Source organism: Corvus brachyrhynchos, unplaced genomic scaffold, assembly GCF_000691975.1.
Source record: "Corvus brachyrhynchos isolate BGI_N302 unplaced genomic scaffold, ASM69197v1 scaffold3, whole genome shotgun sequence".
NCBI classification, from domain to species: Eukaryota; Metazoa; Chordata; class Aves; order Passeriformes; family Corvidae; genus Corvus; species Corvus brachyrhynchos.
This window is the reverse complement of record NW_008237619.1, coordinates 1,405,408-1,411,127: the sequence shown is the minus strand read 5'-3', so window position 1 is coordinate 1,411,127 and position 5,720 is coordinate 1,405,408. Positions and strand designations below refer to the sequence as shown.

General features: G+C 47.6%; 1 long non-coding RNA gene across 1 annotated transcript; it reads left to right on the top strand.

Annotated features, from left to right (window-relative positions):
• Positions 1–438: 438 nt before the first annotated feature.
• On the top strand, positions 439–5,477 carry LOC108446114. Its single transcript, XR_001861218.1, has 3 exons — positions 439–691; positions 1,472–1,572; positions 4,628–5,477. It is a non-coding gene; the product is annotated as an uncharacterized LOC108446114 (long non-coding RNA).
• The last annotated feature ends 243 nt before the right edge of the window (positions 5,478–5,720 follow it).

Here is a 5,720-nt window from a genome sequence, read left to right as displayed (position 1 = left end):
CCTTGGCCATTGTCACATTTCGTCAGCAGATAATCGCTCATTTTGCAGTAGTTCCGTAGTTTTCATCTTCCTTCTTCCCCTGGCTCACTGTCTGCAGGGAACGGGTGGATTATCCTGCTGGTAGCCTCCTTCAAAGAGCTCAATAATGTCATCAGGGAGTTTTTCTGCTATAATAATGCTGGTGGTGTTTCAAGCCTGGCCATATCTGATTCTTAATGTTTTACCTCACATCAGGTACTGGAAGTGTTTGATGTGGTGCCAGTCAAATACCAAAATGTATTCTCCAGAGGGATGGGCCAGGAAGGATAAATCCTACCATGAAATGAGAGTTCACCCTGTCTTGGGGTGATTTATGAGGATTAGTCTATTCCCTGATCGTCTGCTTTATGCCCAAAAATGGATGCTTTATCTTTAAGGTGGATGCCAGGGTGCCTTGGGCTCTTCTATGGACTTTTTTCAAAACCTCACTCCCCAAGCATTAGGCATGCTGTGCGGTCTGGGTTTTTGCTTGGCTAGCTTGGTTTTTTGTTAGCTTAGGCAAGAAGGTTTTTTCCCCCCTTCCCCGGCCTCGGAGAGGCTGCAGCAGCAATCTTTCGGTGGCTTTTCAGAATGAACTGGACGGTTTGGTTTTGGTCCAAGATCAGAGAGGACGGCCGGAGGGGGGAGGAGTCGGCTGGGACCAGCGGGAAAGGTGAGGGGCCACTCCGTTTCGGCTTCACGTCTGGGAAAAAGCCGAGCTGGTGAGAGAAAGCACACCAAGCCCATCTGCTTCATCTGCTGTGAAGAGGGGGGACTGATATCAGAGATTCACCAGGTTCACATCTGTTTGCCTAAACTGCTGCTTGAATCTCCTGGGGGTTTTTTGTTTGTTTTTTTCCCCTGAAAGCCCACGCCATTTTCTACCCACCATGTGGCAAACCGCTGTTGTTTTTTTTTCCCTGGCATTTTGTGTTTTTGTTCCGGTATGCATGTGTTTGTGGGGGGGTAAGGTCTGACCGTTCAATATTTAGCATTTATTTACCTTTTCCCGTCCCGTGTGGGCACTCTTGTCAATAAACGATTGGGTTTTCTTTCACTTTCATCCCTAGTATTAATTTCTTGTTGGCAGAAAGGGATCGTTAACCCTTTTCTTAGAGGAAACACTCATTCCAGAGTGTTTTTCTCCTAAACTTGTCTCTAAAATGAGGCAAAACCTCAAACCCTAATGGCCTGGGAATAAAACGGATAAGTATTATGCTTTGCCCTGAGGCATCTAAATAAAATCCTGAAACCAAACAACTCTTCCCCCTTACTTAATCTGCCTTCTCACAGCATATCTCTAGTTTTGTATCATTAAGCCTTGCACTATTTCTCCTAGCTGGTGGCACATACATCCTGTGAGCTGAAAGTGGTGGTTGAAGATGAAAATGAGTGCATTCACAGGCTTGGTTGAGGTTTTTAATTTAACTCACTCTGGCATCTCCTCTTCCAGATGCTCACTGTGGGTCAGCAGCCCAGACCCAGTCAAGGACTCAGTGGCTAGACTGGATGATGTGAAGGTTTCCATCTCTCTCCACTGAAAAGTGGGTTATGGTGAGTTTGTTTGCTTAGAGCAGCCCTGGGATTCAGTAACTTGAACTAACATGTGTCCTACTTGCTCTTCACATTCACACTCCCTGTGCTTCTATATTTTTAATGAGCTCTTGACATTTTTACTCTTCCCCTCTCTGTTAGAGAGATGAGTCTGTGATCCACAGCCCACACACTTGCAGCTAGTGGGACCAACTTCCAAGTGTCCCACAGCAAAAGTGGGGTAGGGCCTTTAGGAACTGCATCCACAGACCACCCCCAGCCCAGAGCCTTCAGCACATGTGCCTTGTAAAGTGTGTTGAACATTTTCAGGGGTTCATAAACAGCAGTCAGTGGCTGCCAGAGAAGCTGAGAAGCGAAATCTTTCTCCCCTCCTGCTGCCTTCCACTCCATGTTGATATCTGATTGATAAACCAGCAATACATAAGGATATACATTTAATCCACAATTTCTCTCAATCACCTTGGATAATGGGTTGTCTCACCTTGCACTTTGCCTTTACTTTTTTGAAAAGTGTTAAGTTTGCTTCTTCCCCACTGTTTATATATTGTTCTTTTTGCCAAGAAGGCTCAAAAATGTCCTGTTCAGGCTTCATGGGTTATTGTCTCATCAAAGCCGTAAGGAGAACGGGGAAGAAAGGAGAGTGAGAGCTAGCCCATTTTGGCTACTATAAACAACTCTACCAACATCCAGTCTTCAAAGACCCACTATGGTCGCACCCAGAACCTGAAGACCTAATGTGGTGTCCTCAAGCTGTCTCTACAGTCAGAAGGCTTCTCCAGCAGCTGGAAGCACAGCCTCAGCACTACAGATAAATGCCTTTACCAGTGTCATGATTTGACACTGGCCCAACGCCAGGCACCCATTCGAGTCGCTCGCTCACCCTCCCCTGCCACAGCTGGGCTGAGGAGAGAAAAAAAATTAACAAAGGGTTAATGAGTTGAGATAAGGACCGGGAGAAAACACTTCAAAGGCAAAACAGGCTCAACTTAAAGTTGCAAAGTGAATTTATTACTAACAGAATCAGAGGAGGATAATGAGAAGTAAAATGAGCCCTTAAAACACCTTTTTTCCCCAACCCCTCCCTCCTTCCCACTGACAGCGCAGGGAGACAGGGGGTGGGGGCTTTGGTCCCCCATGGATCCCCATGGGCTGCAGGGGGACAGCTGCTTCACCATGGTCTTTACCACGGCTTGCAGAGGAATCTCGGCTCCAGTGTCTGGAGCACCTCCTCCCCCTCCTTCTCCACTGGCCTTGGTGCCTCCGTGTTATTTCCCTCACATGGTCTCACCTCCTCCTCTTCTCTGGCTAGAAAAAAACTGTGTGCACTTTGTTTTTATTTTCTTCTTAAATATGTTACCACAGAGGCGTTACCTCCATCTCTAATTGGCCCAGCTTTAGCCAGTGGCACGTCCATCTTCAGAGCCATCACAGACTGGCTCTGCTGGACATAGTGGAAGCTTCCAGCAGCTTCTCACAGAGGCCACCTCTGTGGCCCCCCACTACCAAAAACCAGGCCATGCAAAACCAATACAACCAGCAGACAACATTTTGCGATATTCTGACAGACAGGGGCCAGAAAGCTTAGCTTACACGTGTGCTCTACCTTTCTGCCAACATGTTCATCCATGGGGGCTCTGCTTGACCATTAATTTCCCTGGGCTGAAATAACTATTCACCTCCTTCTCCCCTATACTGCAGTAGAAAGATGAGGATTAGAGAAATACTTCATGGGCAGTGTAACCAGTACAGTTTTAATGGGGAATGTGAAAAGGGTCCTTGATGTCCTGTTGGCAGAGATCTGGAGGAGGTAAGGGCTGCTGCCAGCTCCTGAGAGCCTTTTGTCTTCTCTGGAGGATACATAGTGATGTTGAAGGGTCCAGCACAGCAAAGAAGAGGTTAGATCTCTGCAGGGGCTTTTGGTGCTGGAATAAACCCCAGCAAATACCTAGATGTTGCAGTTTCAAGCTTTTCTAACTGTATTCAAAAGGGATAGGGACCAGACCTGACCTGAGGTGCACTAGCAGCAGGGAGAGGAGGAATGTTCTTGTGTCAGTGTGCAAAAGGAAGGTGTCCTGCATGATCCACGTAGGAGCTGGGGAGGGTGCTCTGCACCCGTGACCTGCTATACCCTAATCTATCAGTGTGTTTGCAGTTATGCCAGCTGCAATATTTATGCGACACAGATGGATGCCTGGGGTCTGAGTTACTCCAGCAGCAGGAAGCCACAAGCCATGGCTTGGCACGGGGGTACATACTTGCAGCACTGAAGTCCCCACAGAGAGAGCAGCAGGCTGCCAGCTGCCATTGCAGTCTCTTTGCTGCTAGGAGCCCTGTATAATCTGCGTGCAAATTCCCTGCAGATGAGGTGACACTTTGCTCATGAAAGAACTACGTGAGCATGCAGAGACGGGGAGCCTGGCCCACCCAGCTCAGTGGGAGCTGCAGGATGTGATGGCTTTGTGGCCAAGAGCAGCCTGTTTGCAGAGGGGAGCATTGCTGGCATCTCCTTCAGAAGGATTCTGCTGGCTCCAGCCTTCTCTTAATACCCACTTTGAGCTCTAAAGAAGTTAAAAATCTTTGGGCACATTCTGAAATGACACATGGAGCAGAGCAGGCTCACAGCTCCTGAGAGCAAAGGGATGCTCAGATGGTGTGGGTTTGCTTCATTTCAAACTTCATTTCAAACCGACTATGCAAAATGCATCAGGATAGAAATGAAAGCAGCAGTGGATCATGGCTTTCCCTGCAGTCGATGGTCTGAAGTGTCCCTCAGACTAGTTTGCAATGAGCACCACAGTCCATGAAGCCCCCTGCCGGCCCAAATATTCAGTGACTCCAGCTCTCCCAAGCTATTCCACTGACATATTGTCAGGTAGTTTGGATAAAAGGCTCTGCGAAATTTTAACAGGAAAAAAATCTGCAGTTCTTGACCTTTCTGTTGAGTTTCAGCTGAAAATATGCTGCAACTGAAAAGAAGACTGAAAGAATTTTATGTTCTTATCCCTCAATATGAATTGCATAGAGCTAACTAAGATGAGGATTTTTAATGTCACAGGAGTGAGAGTGAGTGTAGAGTGCTGGACAACATGGAGCTGCAGAGCTGATCAGCTGGGACTGAATGTGCAGCATTGTTTGGGAGCCTCACTGTACCTTTAGACTCCACTGCCTTCTGTCTAGAGACATTGCTGAAGCATTAGGAAGCCACAAGACCCAGCCCAACTCATTCCAGCCACTCCAAGCAGCAAAAATACAGTTCACGGGCTCTTAGTGTCCTGCTGTAGCTGTGGCCTCATGGTGCATACCCTTGCCAAGGCCAGTGGCACTGTGAACGTCTCACACTGGGAGGGCTGTTCATGGAAAGGGCAGCAGTGGGAGGCAGAAATGGCGCTACAGACATGACAAGGGTGATTTTAAGCCACTGCAGGTGCCCCTGGATGGGTGGAAGTTGTGCGGTCTGCGGCACAGCTGAGCCTCCACCACTTTGCCATCATTTTTGATATAGCCAAAGCTTTCTCCTATACGTCAAATTAATTGTATGACTCGTATCTCCTACTTCACATCCCTTTTCGACCAAGTCATGCCCAAATCTGGTTGCTGGTCTCAGGTTGAGGGACAACTGAGGCACACAACTTTCCTCTTTAATCTCTGTACTGGGAAGTCTTGTCAAACCAGGGCCTGAGATGAGATGGACTTCATGCTTTGCTCTCAATATCTCATCAGCTTTTCAGCTGTGAGGGGTGTGTGAAAGTCACAAATCAGGAATCCTCCAATGTCACCAAGTCAAACTCCCTTCAGTCTCCACTGAAAGAAATAAGCTCATGTGATGCAGATTGTCTTGGGTTGCAGTGTATTCTATTACCATCCCCATGAGCTGTTGAAATCAGGTGGGGCAGTGTTTCCTTGCCTCCTCCCCCCAGACTATCTTTCTGTTAATGGCCCATCATTGTCCTGCCACATGACTCAGAGATAACTTCCCTCCGGACTATCTTCTGTTAATGAGCCTAATCAACACTTGTCCTCATGACTCATTACCCCATTGTGAGATGCTCCACCCAGAGGGAGGAACCAAGCATTCCATCCTGGATATAATCTGAGATTCCAAACACCAGAGACAACCTTTCCACTGGATTGCCAGAGGACAGGAGCTA